This window comes from Natator depressus, chromosome 13, assembly GCF_965152275.1.
Source record: "Natator depressus isolate rNatDep1 chromosome 13, rNatDep2.hap1, whole genome shotgun sequence".
Taxonomy (NCBI): Eukaryota; Metazoa; Chordata; order Testudines; family Cheloniidae; genus Natator; species Natator depressus.
In genome coordinates, this window is record NC_134246.1 from 39,617,868 (window position 1) to 39,632,795 (window position 14,928).

At 47.3% G+C, this 14,928-nt stretch overlaps 1 pseudogene; it reads left to right on the top strand.

The window, feature by feature from the left end:
• Positions 1-9,402: 9,402 nt before the first annotated feature.
• LOC141997373 (olfactory receptor 6M1-like) lies at positions 9,403-10,714 on the top strand (annotated as a pseudogene).
• The last annotated feature ends 4,214 nt before the right edge of the window (positions 10,715-14,928 follow it).

The following is a 14,928-nucleotide window of genomic DNA, read 5'->3' on the forward strand; positions in this document are numbered from 1 at the left end:
CGGGGTACTCCCCGATGGGGTTCTTAATACAGCCTCGAGGTCCGCTAGGGCGTGTAGGCAGGGTGCGGACCGCCGACGGGACGTCTGACAGGCTGGGGTTATTAAATCCATCTCGTGCCTTGGGGTGGACGGGGATGGCAGGGGGAAAAGCGCAACTCCTGATGAGTTGCAACTAGAAAACGTAAAGACTGCTCCCTGGGGGGAATCTGCAAAAGGCGGAAAAGAAATAACCCCAGGGGCGGCAGTAGCCTTGCAGGAGGAGGGAAATTGAACCGGGACAGGGGTGGGGGCAGGGGCAGAGGTAAGGCCCTGGGCTTCAGGAGGCGAGCAGCAAAAAGAAGGTGCCTCCTGAGCAGGGTCGGGGGTTAAGGGGCAAGGGAGGGGGCTCCGAGTAATGCTAGATGCTGGCTCCGGGGTGGTCGTGGCAGCCATGGCATCAGGTGGTAAACCACTTTCCGTGGGGTGCGCACCCGGAAAGGCAGTCAGGGGGAGAGAACATGGGGAAAGGGGGCCTGGGGTGAGATTGCCTAAAACGAGGCTGGCCGGCAGTAAATCATCCCCTCCCTGGGTGACCGGGGTCAAATCTAGGGCCTCAATCTCTGCATACACAGAGGAGAGGCCGACTCCTACTACCCTGGGGGCCTCTCCGCTAGGGCCCGCCTCAACGGTCACGTCGGGGTTCGTAGGGAGTTCAGGTGGTATCCGGTTAGAAGGGGCTTCCTCCGGGGCTTCGGAGGGGAGGGTCCCCCGCGGAGGGGGGATTCCTCCCTCCAATGCCAGTCTATCTTCACCTCCCGACACCAGCGAATGGATCTCACTCGTGGCCGAAGCGGGAGGCTCAAGGTCAGTACCTCCCTTCCTGGTCTTCCGGGGGGCTTCCGCGTCAGATGGATGCAGCGGGGCTCGAGCCCTCCGCTTGCCTCGCTTCCCCTGGACTACAGTCCAGCCCTCCATAGCGTCATCTGGGGGTTGAATAGCAGGGGGCGGAGCGGGGCGCGGAGGCAAAGGTTCAGGGGTTCGGGGGGATAGCGGTGAGGCAGCAGGAGGGGCGGGGGGTTCTCCTTGGGGCGAGCCCTCTCCTGCACCTGGTAATAGCTGTGCCACACTCTCCTCCAGAGGCTCTGCCGAGGTGGTTACAGCAAGAGCGGGACTCCCGTGGTCGCCCGGGCGTTGTTGGAAAGGTACCTCTTGGGCCCGGACGGGGGCAGCGTTGGATCGGGTGGGAGGAGGGGTAGTTTCAGGTGCCGGGTGGCCAGGGGTGTCGGCAACAACAGGGCCGATATCCCACCGGGTCTCGGGGGTCTCAGGTGCCCCTCTCCCCCGGGCCAAAGGGCAGTCCCTGCGGACATGCCCCGCCGAGTGGCAGAGGTAGCACCGGGCCTCTCCGGTGGAATAAAAGACCCTATAGCGGGCTCCCTGGTAGGGAACTAGGAAGGACCCCTCAAGCGCCTCTCCGTCACGCACCCCCGCCGGCAGTGAAATCTGCACTTGCCGGCGGAACGAGAGGACGTGACGGAGGGCGGGGTCCTTGCAGCCTAACGGGAGAGGGCTGATAGCAGAGACGAGTTTTCCCAGGGCAGAAAGAGCGGGTAACAGGGCAACATTAGGTAAAAAGGGAGGAACGGAGGTGAGGACGAGGCGAACGCCCAGATCTTCTAGCGGTTCTAGGGGGATAAACACCCCTCCTACCACTAGGCCCTTCTCCACCGCCTCCTGGGCGGCAGTCTCCGAAGCCAGAAAGAAAACGACCTTCCCATACATCTTGGAGGCCGCCACAATGGCCATGGGTCCTACCACCTTCGCCAACGCCTGCACGTATGCCTCCACGTGGGGCGAGGCGGGCACCAGGAGGCAACGGACACCGTGCTTCCTGGTCAGGGCGGGAAGAGGGCCCCGGGCGCTAGTGATGGTAGCGGAGGTAGTGGGTGGGCGAGATGAGGAGGCGGCAGGCAAGGGGGAGCCTGCCGCCGCCCGGGCATACGTCCTGGGGGCCGGGGGAGGGACGGTCGCAGAGCTGGTGGAGGGAACAGCTGGGAGGGGTGCCACGATCGATGATGAGGCCACAGTGGTGGGGGCGGCCTCTGCCATGGGGGGCCCAGCGGCATTAGCGGGGCCCTTTCCTTTCGGCCCGCCCCGACCTTTCCGTCTAACTGGGGGGGGGTTCCTAGAATCTAATGGGGCAAAAACCAAAGCAGCAGTAGTAATTGCCCCGGTGCCTCCCACTGCCGAGGCCCCAGCGGGGGCGGGGGCAGGGGTTCTAACAATGGAGGCGGTGGGGAGATCTTGAGGGGTGGGCAGGGGGGTAGATGGGGAAGGGACAACCAATTTCGTTGGAGGGGCCTTGCGTCTCTCCATCTCTGCCATTGTAAGCAGGGAGAGACAGGGAGACACCGGAAGAAGGGGGGGGGGCAAAAATCGGGGTCCGGTAGTGGGGGTAAACTATGGGATAAACAATCCGGGGGGTGGGGGTGGAGTGAGGACGACCCACCACAATTGTCCAAAGAGTCTCGATTGGTTGGTTGTTATGCCCGGTCCGAAAGGCAAAGTCCAAAGCAAACAGCTGGATCCGAAGGCAGATGGCAGAGTGCCAGCAGGGACGAGGCAGCGGGGGCCGTGATAGTCGTAGCAGTGGTGGGGGGGTTGGGGGCACCGGTGGATCTGGGGGTAGCTCCCTGCTACACCCCTGTGCCGCTACAGGCGCAGCTGGAACGCAGTCAACTCCCCCCCCCCGAGGGTATAATTCAAAGGAAATCCCTCAGTCTTACGGCCTCTCTCCACGATGATTCATAACTGCTCGGGCGAGTTCTCCGGCCTCTGGCATCTGTTGCAGCTGTTGGCTCTGTCCCAAGGCTCTCGGCAGCTAGGAATGTTGTAATGATAAGAAAAAAGTCCAGGCAAAAAACAAAACGGCTGGGTCTGGGGGCGTCCACTCCCCTCTCTGGACAGCGGGTCGGCAGTCCTCCCCCCCCCCTCCTCTGGGGGTTTCAATTAAGCAAAGAGCAAAGTCCAAAAGCAGGCGTCTGGGGGGGGGTGCTGGCGACCGGCCAGCACACTAACGCAGCTCAGAAAAGCGGGAGAAAACGAAACCAAAAAAACAAAGCGTCCGGCCCAAACGCGGGGGGGGAAACTAAGCGAAAGGAAAAGTGTGAAAAATCTGGGCCAGGGGGCTTCAGGAAAGAAAGGAAAGCAGATAGCTCAGGAGCGAGCGAAGAAACGATTCCGTCTCCTAACAGGGGAGGTTCCAGAACCATCAGGAAACTTCTAGAGACAATTAAGACAGACAGGCTGATTAGAACACCTGCAACCAATCAAGAAGCTTCTAGAATCAATTAAGGCAGGCTAATCAGGGCACCTGGATTTAAAAAGGAGCTCACTTCAGTTTGTGGTGTGCGTGTGAGGAGCTGGGAGCAAGAGGCACTGGGAGCTGAGGGTGAGAATGCAGACTGTTGGAGGACTGAGGTGTACAAGCATTATTAGACACCAGGAGGAAGGTCCTGTGGTGAGGATAAAGAAGGTGTTGGGAGGAGGCCATGGGGAAGTAGCCCAGGGAGTTGTAGCTGTCGCACAGCTGTTCCAGGAGGCACTCTAGACAGCTGCATGCCACAGGGCCCTGGGCTGGGACCCGGAGTAGAGGGCGGGCCCGGGTTCCCCCAAACCTCCCAACTCCTGGTCAGACACAGGAGGAGTTGACCTGGACTGTGGGTTCATGAAAACAGCCAAACTGATTGCTGCTGTGAAGCTCAAAGGTGAGCAAATCCATCAATAAGTGCAAGACCCACCAAGGTAGAATCATAGAATCATAGAATATCAGGGTTGGAAGGGACCCCAGAAGGTCATCTAGTCCAACCCCCTGCTCGAAGCAGGACCAATTCCCAGTTAAATCATCCCAGCCAGGGCTTTGTCAAGCCTGACCTTAAAAACCTCTAAGGAAGGAGATTCTACCAGCTCCCTAGGTAACGCATTCCAGTGTTTCACCACCCTCTTAGTGAAAAAGTTTTTCCTAATATCCAATCTAAACCTCCCCCATTGCAACTTGAGACCATTACTCCTCGTTCTGTCATCTGCTACCATTGAGAACAGTCTAGAGCCATCCTCTTTGGAACCCCCTTTCAGGTAGTTGAAAGCAGCTATCAAATCCCCCCTCATTCTTCTCTTCTGCAGACTAAACAATCCCAGCTCCCTCAGCCTCTCCTCATAAGTCATGTGCTCTAGACCCCTAATCATTTTTGTTGCCCTTCGCTGGACTCTCTCCAATTTATCCACATCCTTCTTGTAGTGTGGGGCCCAAAACTGGACACAGTACTCCAGATGAGGCCTCACCAGAGGAGGAACTTTGTCACAAACTCCGTTATCCAAGGCATTAATTAAAATATTGAGTAGTAGTGGACCGAGGACTGATGCCTGTGGGACCCCCACTAGATATGAACCATTCATATCTACTATGGTCTTTAAACCAGTTTTGTACCCAGCTGATAATAATTTCATCTAGACCACGTTTCCCTCGCTTGCATATGAGACTGCCATGTGGGATTGTGTCAAAGGCATTGCAATCTAGATAAATCACCTCTACAGCCTCCCCCCATTTATTAAGCCAGTAACCCTCTCAAAGAAGGCAATTAGGTTGGTTTGGCATGATTTGTTCTTGACAAATTCATGCTGGCTATTCTTTATAATCCTACTGTCCTCTTGGTGCTTACAAATTTATTGTTTAATCATTTGTTCCAGTATCTTTCCAGGTATTTAAGTTAGGTTCCCTGGGTCCACCTTGTTTCCCTTTATAAAGTTTTTACTATGTTTACCCTTCTCCAGTCCTCTGGCAGACTGCAGAATCAGGAGTCCAGATCTCCATAGTGGCTTGGAAAGTCTCAGCAACAGGGCCCAATATATATACCTGAGATTTCATCACTCAGAGAAAAATTGTAGAACCCTGTAATCTTCCTAGATTATAGCTATTGGTATGTAATGACTGTTCAGGCAAGCATGTCCTGCTGTAAGTCTCTGATGCCATATAAACTTTAATTATTATTGCAGTAATACAGTTGTCCTGACTTGGTGTTGCTTATCTTTGGATAGAAGTCTATTCTCTCGTCTTCTTTAGTAGTGGCCTCCAAGATAATACGGCTCTCAATCCCCTACTGGAACAATAATCTAACCTTTCCATTTGATTTGGTAAAGAGAATGTCATTCTGGCCCATCTCAATATCAAGAAATTCACACAGAAACATGGTATAACACACGTACAGATGCTCACCTCTTTTTGACTGAAAATACGGATTTAGCAACACTGACAGGGTTTGGAAGTTTCATGCTGGTTTCACTGAATTGGGTCAGCCACATTTTCACTGCAGCATTTTCCACCTGAAATGTTTCAGTTTTTCTGAGCAAAACAATGTCTCAAAATTTTCTTACTTTTATTTAAAAAAAACAGAAACATTTTCAATGGTCAGAACGGAAACGAGGCGTTTCAGCTCTGTCACAAGGCACGCGAGCATTTGGGGGCGTTTACTTTTGCATTCACCAAAAAAAGAAAAAAAAATTGGTTCAACCTCAAAACACTTTTATTTGTTTTAATTGCAAGTCACATTATTCACTCAGCTACACCCACAAACACACCCTGATTTCCTTAGGATTTTCAAAGATTCCTAAGGGATTTGAGCACCTGAATCCCCTGGGAGCGCTGAGCATAACTTCCTTAGGCTCTTCTGAAAATTGGAGCCATTAAAAAGATGACAATTTTTGTGTTCAATTTGATCACATATCTCAAGGTGTCCTATGAGATTTCTTGCCTCTGGTAATTTCCCACTGGCGCTGCCAGAGCTCAGGTGAAGTCATGACACTTTCAAAACCTTATTTGAAGAGTGGCTGAAGGCAAAGTTTATTTCCCAGATGGACAGAGGCAACATGCTGGGAAGAGCCACAGAGACGGAGAAAGCAATTCCTCGAAAGAGAGAGAGAGGTGGTTATTTCATTTCTAAATGACAGCATCATTTAGAAACCAGTCTGAAAAGGTAAAGAAATGTAACGAAGGTACGCTATTCCTATTTTATGATGTTCCACAGTTCATAAATTCGTAGATTAGAAGGCCAGAAGGGACCATTTTGATCATCTTGTCTGAAATCCTGTGTAACACAGGCCAAGGACTTCACAGGAAAAACTCCTGGAACAGAACTTTTAGGGAAAAAAAATCCAATCTTCATTTAAAAATGGTCAGTTATCAAGAATCCACCACAACCCTTGGTAAATTGTTACATGGTTGATTATCCTCACCGTTAAAATTTACACCTTATTTCCAGTTTGAATTTGTCTTGTTTCAACTTCCTTCCAATGGCTCATGATATGTGTTTCTCTGCTACATAGAAGAGTCCATTTGCTCCTCATGTCCGTACTTTGGACTCTAACCAAGTCACCAGGCTCTTAAACTTCCCTTTGCCAAGCTGAATAGATTGAGTTTCCTTGAGTCTATCACTAGAAGGTATATATATAAGTGGGACTTTAGCTACTGCATTTATGCCACTGCTCTACAAAAGGGGTATAAAAAGAATTTAGCAAGGAATACAGAGTGGTGGAGCAACAGAATATAGTAGTGAAATTCAGTCTATGTTTAGATTATGGAAGAAAAGGTTCAGAGATGACTTTGTGGTGTACAAACGCCTACATGGGGAAAAGATTTCTGATAGTAAAAGATTCCTTAATCTAGCAGAAAAAAATATCCCATGGTTGGAAGCTGAAGTTAGACACATTCAAACAAGAAGTAAGATGCACATTTTTAAGGGTGAGAGCTATTAAGTATTGGGGCAATTTACCTAGAGATGTGGTGGATATTCCATCACGTGAAGTCTTTACACTGAGTTTGGATGTCTTTCTAGAAGATATCCTCTACTTCAACCACAAGTTGTGGGCTAAATGGTGAAATTATTAGATACAATCAAATGGTTTATGGGATGTTGAGGGCAGATTAGATCTTTGTTTGGCAACTGATGAGTTGTGTGCTCTGGGAGGCAATTGGGGGTAAATTTGAGGCACTGAGTTTTTTATTATAATTCTGATGCAAAGAAAATAAAATTTCCTGATAAAATTAGAGGTCATTAAAAGCTTAAAAGTTTCTGAGCTCAAATGTAGCAGTTGTATTAAACAGGCTTATCATCGTTATCACTGATAAATATTTTACTCTTTACAGTAAATATACTGGGGTTTATAGTAAATATAATAGTGTTGTGAACATTTTTTTATTTTAAGAGTTCACCAACTTGAAACGTTAAAAATATTACTCCAGGTCAAGCATAAGTGTGGGGATGGGACTATAATAACTTGAACTTGCATTGTGTGAGATGTTATAGGATAAGTCTTAAGGAAAATCATCTTTGAAAAAGACTCAAGGGTCGTGGTGAAAAATCACCGGAACATGAGCTCCCAGTTTGGACCTGTGACCAAAAAGTCTAATGCCATTCTTGAGTGTAAAATCAGGGGGATACTTAAAAGGAGAAGAGATGTTATTTTTTCTCTGTATTTGGCACTGGTGCGACCAGTGGTAGAGTCCTGTGTCCTGTTTTGGAGTGCGCAGTTGAAGAAGGATGTTGACAAAGTGGGGAATGTTCAGAGATGAGCCACAAGAATGACTGCAGCTTTGGGAAAGATTACTTATAGTAACGGACTCAAGGAACTCTAGGTTACTGGATCACAGCCATGGGGGACAAATAGGCCAGTCGAGCAGACAAAAGTAGAAGTAGATCGAATGGCTGAGAGCTGAAGCTCGAAAAATCGAGGCTGCAGCTCGGGTGCACATTTTTTAATCATGAAGGAAATTAACCAGTTGAATAAGTCACGAAGTGTTGTGGCTGATTCTCCATCCCTGGTAACGTTTAAACCAAGACTGGATGGTTTTCCTCGTTTCTAGTTCAGAAGGAATTATTTGGAGAAAGTTCAATGGCAGAAGTTATACAAGAGGTCAGACAAGATGATCATTCGTGATTTTATAGGTCTCTACCTACCCCTCCATAGTCCTCTCTTCCCCAAGATGAAGAGTTCCAGTCTTTTAATCTCTCCTCATTTGGAAACTGTTCCCTACACCTAATTATTTTCATTACCCTTCTTTGTACCTTTCCCATGCCTAATATATATATTTGGGATTTGGGCAAACTATGGATTTATTTGGATTTATATGGTGGCATCATGATTTTACTGTCTTATTATCTGTTCCTAACATTCTGCTAGCTTTTTTGACTGCTGGTGCACAAAGATGGAAAAGTTTGCAGATGAGACAAAGTTACAGAAGATAGTTAAATGCAAAGGAGAGTTACAAAAGGATCTCACAAAACAGGGTGATTGGGAAACAAAAAGGCAGATGAAATTCAATGTTGAGAAATGCAAAGTAATGCACATTGGAAAGCATAATCCCAACTATACATGTAAAATGATGGGGTCTAAATTAGCTGTTCCCACTCAAGAAAGAGATCTTGGAGTCAGTGTGGATAGTTCTCTGAAAACATCTACTCAATATGCAGCAGCAGTCAAAAAAGCAAACAATGTTAGGAAACATTAGCAAAAGGATAGATAATACGATAGCAAATAACATAATGCCACAAAATAAATACATACTATGCCCACACGTAGAACACTGTGGGCAGTTCTGGGCACCCCATATTAGAAATGGAAAAGTTACAGAGAAAGGTAACAAAAATGATGACGTGTATGGAACAACTTCCATATGAGGGGAGATTAATAAGACTGGGACTCTTCAGCTTGGAAAAGAGATGATTATGGGGGGATATGAGAGAGGTCTAGAAAATCAAGACTGGTGTGGAGACAGTGAATAAGGAAGTGCTATTTACCCCTTCTCAGAACACAAGAACTAAGGGCCACCTGATAAAACTGATAGGCAACAGGTTTAAAACAAACAAAAGGAAATACTTCTTCACACAACGCACAGTCAACCTGTGGAACTCATTGCCAGGGGATGCTGTGAAGGCCAAATGTATAACTGTGTTAAAAAAGAATTAGCTAAGTTCATGGAGGATAGCTCAATCAAGGGTTATTAATGCAGATAGTCAGGGATACAACACCATGCTTTGGCTGTCTGCGCCTCTGATTGCCAGATGCTGGGAGTGGACAACAGGGGATGGATCACCTGATAATTGCCCTGCTTTGTTCATTTCCTCTGGGGCACCTGGCACTGTCCACTGTCATAAGACAGGATACTGGGCTAGATGGACCATTGGTCTTACCCAGTTAGGCTGTTCTTATGACAACAAGTTAGGGAAGGAATGGAGTTACTAGGTAAAATCTTATGTTTTGTACGAAGTGGGGCTAGAAGATCACCAGGGTTCCATCTGGCTTTAAAATGTATGAATCTGTGAAAATGGCATTCACTTATTTTCACAGTTACTCTTTCCACAGCCAAGGCTGATGTCGGACATGCAGGAAAGGAATGAAACGGCTGTGTCTGTGTTCATCCTACTGGGATTTTCCAGTCTTGGTGAGAAACTGAAGATTTTCCTCTTCCTGGTTCTTCTCCTCATCTACCTGATCACAGTAATGGGGAACGTGGTCATCATTTTCATAGTGTGGGTGGATCGCCGACTCCACTCTCCCATGTACTTTTTCATCGCCAATTTGTCCTTCTTGGAAATCTGGTTCACCTCGGTCACGAGCCCTAAGCTAATGCTGAACTTTCTGTCACTCAGCAAAACCATTTCATTCCACGGCTCCATGGCCCAGACCTTCTTCTATTTCGCCTTGGGTGCAACAGAGTTCTGTCTCCTAGTGGTCATGTCCTTTGATCGCTATGTTGCCATCTGCCGCCCTTTGCAATATGCCACCATCATGAAGCAGAGACTTTGCTTCCAACTGGTTCTTGGTTCATGGGTGGGAAGTTTCACAGTTATAAGTTTACGGATGCTCCTGATTTCGAAGCTGAGATTCTGTGGGCCAAATGTGATCAACCATTTCTTCTGTGACAATTCTCCCCTTTTCCAGCTCTCCTGCACTGACACCAGTGCGGTTAAGAGGGTGGACTCCATTTTGATGTCAACTTTAGTACTGACTTAGTTATGTTTAACAATGTTGTCTTACATGAGCATCTTCTTCTCTATTCTACAAATGCCACTGGCCACAGGCAGACAGAAAGCTTTTGATACCTGTGGCTCCCATCTCACAGCTTTGACAATTGCCTACGGAAGCTGCATTGTGTTGTATGCCAGGCCTTCAGGAAGTTCCTCCTTGGATGTCAACAAAGGGGTGGCTCTGTTGAACACCGTACTGTACCCTTTCCTCAACCCCTTTATCTACAGCCTCAGAAACAAGACCGTGAAGCTCGCCCTGAGAGAAACCTTTAGTTGTAGTACTGTAATGTTGTTCCCCAATCTGTGCCACAGTTCTGGACAGATATAAGTAAAGCAAAAGAAAAAAAAACTCACCACAATAATGAAAGAACCAATCTGTTATGATTAGCAAAATTATGTGTAATAGTCCTTTCTCCATCTGCATTTTTTAAAATAAAAGTTTTGTCAATTCTTCTTTTCAAGGAAATAATTAGAATTATTCAGTCTCTCTTGAAAGTGCTGATCCGTCACACGCTTGAGAGAAATGGGTGATTATCCACAGATCAGACACATCACTCATAGTCGCAGGTCAAGCTTCTTTCACAAATTTCAACCAGACACATGCTAAGCACTTATTTATTCTTTCTGGCTCTGGTCTCTGGGCATTCACAGCACCCTGGTGGAAGAGGAAAGCATTGTCCTGGTATTCAACAAATAGAAAACTGAGGCTATGAGGATATAAGAAATGAATTGCCCAATATCTGACAAAAGGTCTGTGGCTGTGCTTGGATTTGGAGTCTGGCTCCTGAGTACAGGGTCTTACCAATTCAACGGGCCAATAGCCCATCCTGCACAGGTAAATACTCAGAACCCAGGTACAGCCTAGCTCCAGTTTCAGACTCTCTTTATTTCTATCATTAATGTGGAGTGTTAGTCACAGTATGGAGGTTTCTAAAATGCAGAATGAATTACTAGGGAGAGGTTCTTCAACTATTGAGCCTGGTGGTTAGGCTACATGCATGGGATGTGAAAGACCAGTTCAACTCCCAGCTTCGAATCAGGCCATCGAGTGATTGGAACCCGCATCTCCCGTGTACCAGACGTGACCCAAGCTGTTGGGCAGTAGGGACAGAGCTGAGCTCTCTAGGGTGACCAATAATACCGCACTGGAGGAGAGGAACCGTTTCACACACATGTCAAAAGCTCTCGGTTTCATTCTGATGCAGAAGGAAAACACACTTTGAAATCATAAAATGGAATTCAAAAGTTCCGACTAGAATCTCTCTCCTTCCCCCCCCTTCCCTTTCATTGCCATGGTACAAGATAAATACCGGAGAGGGAGAGGAATTATTTAAGCTCAGTACCAATGTGGACACAAGAACAAATGGATATAAACTGGTCATTGGGAAGTTTAGACTTGAAATTAGACGAAGGTTTCTAACCATCAGAGGAGTAAAGTTTTAGAATAGCCTTCCAAGGGAAGCAGTGGGGGCAAAAGACCTATCTGGCTTTAAGATTAAACTCGATAAATTTATGGAGGAGATGGTATGATGGGATAACATGATTTTGGCAATTAATTGATCTTTAAATATTCATGGTAAATAGGCCCAATGGCCTTTGATGGGATGTTAGATGGGGTGGGATCTGAGTTACTACAGAGAATTCTTTCCTGGGTATCTGGCTGGTGAATCTTGCCCACATGCTCAGGGTTCAGCTGATCGCCATATTTGGGGTCAGGAAGGAATTTTCCTCCAGGGCAGATTGGAAGAGGCCCTGGAGGTTTTTCGCCTTCCTCTGTAGCATGGGGCACGGGTCACTTGCTGGAGGATTCTCTGCTCCTTGAAGTCTTTAAACTATGATTTGAGGACTTCAGTAGCTCAGACATAGGTGAGAGGTTTATCGCAGGAGTGGGTGGGTGAGATTCTGTGGCCTGAATTGTGCAGGAGGTCAGACTAGATGATCATAATGGTCCCTTCTGACCTTAATATCTATGAATCTAAGATCAACGAAGCATTCAGATGCACCAATTTTTACAGTGCTTTTCTGTTTCACCTCTAGTTATAAGTGTTGAAAAAAAATCACTTGGAAAGATGGAACACAAATAATTAATCCCAAGAAAGAATGTGCTGAAATAGACTTTGCTTTTACTGTTTAAAACTAAATATTCCCCCCAACCTCCCATTCCCACAGTGTATCAGAAAACATTTTAACTGATTAATCATCCTGAAAACATTTTCTCTGCTGTGGCGAAAAGGCCCCTGCCAGCAGCTCAGCACTTCCTAGCACCACCCGGGGCATTGGCCTCAACCTTTACTCAAAGGAAAGAGCAGCCTGTTCTGAGCCAAGCGCACGGCAGCCTGACGCACGTCGTCCCATAGTGATGTCCGTGGGATCGGTGCTGACTCAGAGAGGAAATCCGCCCCCCGTTTCTGGCAGCACAGTGCAACCTAGCACTTTGCCCTAACTTTCCTAGTCCCCTAGAAATGTCGGGCTGTGTAGCCCATAGGGCTAGCTTAGCCTTTGTTACCTTCAACTGTAATGCAAGGAACCGACAGGCCTGTATCCGGTAAGACATTAGCTTCAGCAAGTTAGCATCAGTGTAGTGACTTGTAATAGGCCGGTAACCTTTGGCAAAGATCAGTGGTCTGACAGTTACCCTCCGATCTGGGGGGATTTGGGCTAGCTTGCTCAATGGCAGGATTTGGAACTCAACAGTACATGGCAACAGCAGGAACATGCAAGTAATAACTGTGAACTGGTTAAACAAGAAGTGGCAGGTATCATAATGGGCTAAAATGGCATGAATATGTATGAATATGTTAACCTGTAGAATAAGTGCACCTCAGTGTTATGTGGCTGAGGAAGTTAGTTTTGGGCATAGACGCTTGAGCATTAGCATGAATATTCACAATGGTGCCCAGGCCTTACAATAGGGCAGACCACCGTGGGGAGAGTTCGTTTTCTGGGCGTAGCCACCATTTGACCCTTCAGCTCTATTGTTATCTACCATCAGTCTTCAGCACTGAGAAACCTGGGCCATCGGACTCATTTGGCACGCCAGAGACAGGGCTGGTCCTTCATCTCTCATCACCAAGCATAGGCGCTGACCCCGTGGGTGCTCCGGGGCTGAAGCACCCACCAGCAGCTTCCCGCCCCCCCGCTCCAGCTCACATCTGCCTTCGCCTCCTCCCCTGAGCATGCCGCATGCCTGCTTTTCCCCCTAGCTCCCAGCACTTGCGTCGAGAAACAGCTATTTTGCGCGGCAAGCGCTGGGAGGAGGGGGAACGCAGTGCAGTCGGGGAAGAGGCGGGGCCAGGATTTGGGGAAGGGGTGCAATAGGGGCAGGGAAGAGGCAGAGTTGGGGTGGGGACTTTGGGGGAGGGGTTGGAATGGGGGCAGGGCAGGGAAAGGGTGGAGTTGGGGCGGGGCCGGGGCAGGGCCAGGGTTGCGGGGGCGCGAGTACCCACCGGTGGCGGGGAATGTTGGTGCCTATGTGACACCAGGTCCTCAACAAAGTAGGCAGATTTAAGAGCTCATGCCAAGAATGATACCACAGATATCCCCAATACGGTGCTACTTCTATCTTTTTATGTGGCTCGGAGCTTTTCTGGCTTTGTTCATTATTCTAATAAAGAACTATTATCTTTACCATACGCCCCAAGGCTCCCAACAAGATATTGAACTTGTTGGGTTTAATTCTATGTAGCCTGATTCTTGGGACAAGAACCTTATGACCTTCTGATCAACTGCCAAATAATACAAATATGATTAATCTTTAAAAGAATCAGGCAACAGCTGCAAGGGGCCTAGATAGCTCACCTAATCCAGCCCCCTGTACTGAGGCAGGCCCAAATAAACATCACCCATCCCTCACCAATGTTTGTCCAACCAGTTCTTAAAATCTCCAGTGGTGGGGGTTCCACATCCCCCCTTGGAAACTATTCTAATGCTTAACTGTCCTTATAGTTCGGTTAGAAATTAGGGAAATCGTTCTAAATCTCCCTTACTGCAGACTGAGCCCATTACTTCTTGCCCTACCTTCCATGGCCACGGAGAACAGATCATTAATCTCTTTATATCAGCCCTTAACACATTTCAGACTGTTAACAGGTCCCCCTTGCTCTTCTGTTCTCAAGAGTAAACATGCCCCACTTTTTAACCTTTTCTCATAGGTCAAGTTTTCTAAACCTTGTTTTCATTTTTGTTGCTCTCCTCTGGCCTCTCTCCAATTTGTTTCAGAGTAGCAGCCGTGTTAGTCTGTATTCGCAAAAAGAACAGGAGGACTTGTGGCACCTTAGAGACTAACCAATTTATTTGAGCATAAGCTTTCGTGAGCTACAGCTCACTTCATCGGATTGAGCTGTAGCTCACAAAAGCTTATGCTCAAATAAATTGGTTAGTCTCTAAGGTGCCACAAGTACTCCTTTTCTTTTTGCAAAGATCTTAAGTAGCTTGGAAAAATCTAAGCCACAGTGTGGACAGGGCCTAACAGATGTACCTGGGATTTCATTACTCAGAACAAAATTGTAGAACCCCGTCATTTTTCCAGATTATTGCTCTGTGTGAGTGATGAATATTCAGGTAAGCCCATCTCATACCGAAGCTCCTACACCACATCAAATGCAATAAAACCACTACAATAAAATCTACAATAATGCTACAATGTAGCAAAAATGCTACAATAAAATCACTCGTCTTGACTAGTGATGCCTATCTTTGGATGGAAGTCTAGTCTCTGTCCTTCCTTAACCTTGGCCCCTAAAATGATACTGTTAGCAATCTTGTGTTAGAAAACGAGTCTAACTTTCCCATTTCATCTGTTAAGTGGAACATCATTGTGGCACATCATAACATCAAGGGCGTCCCACCAAAACCTGGTGTAAAACATACA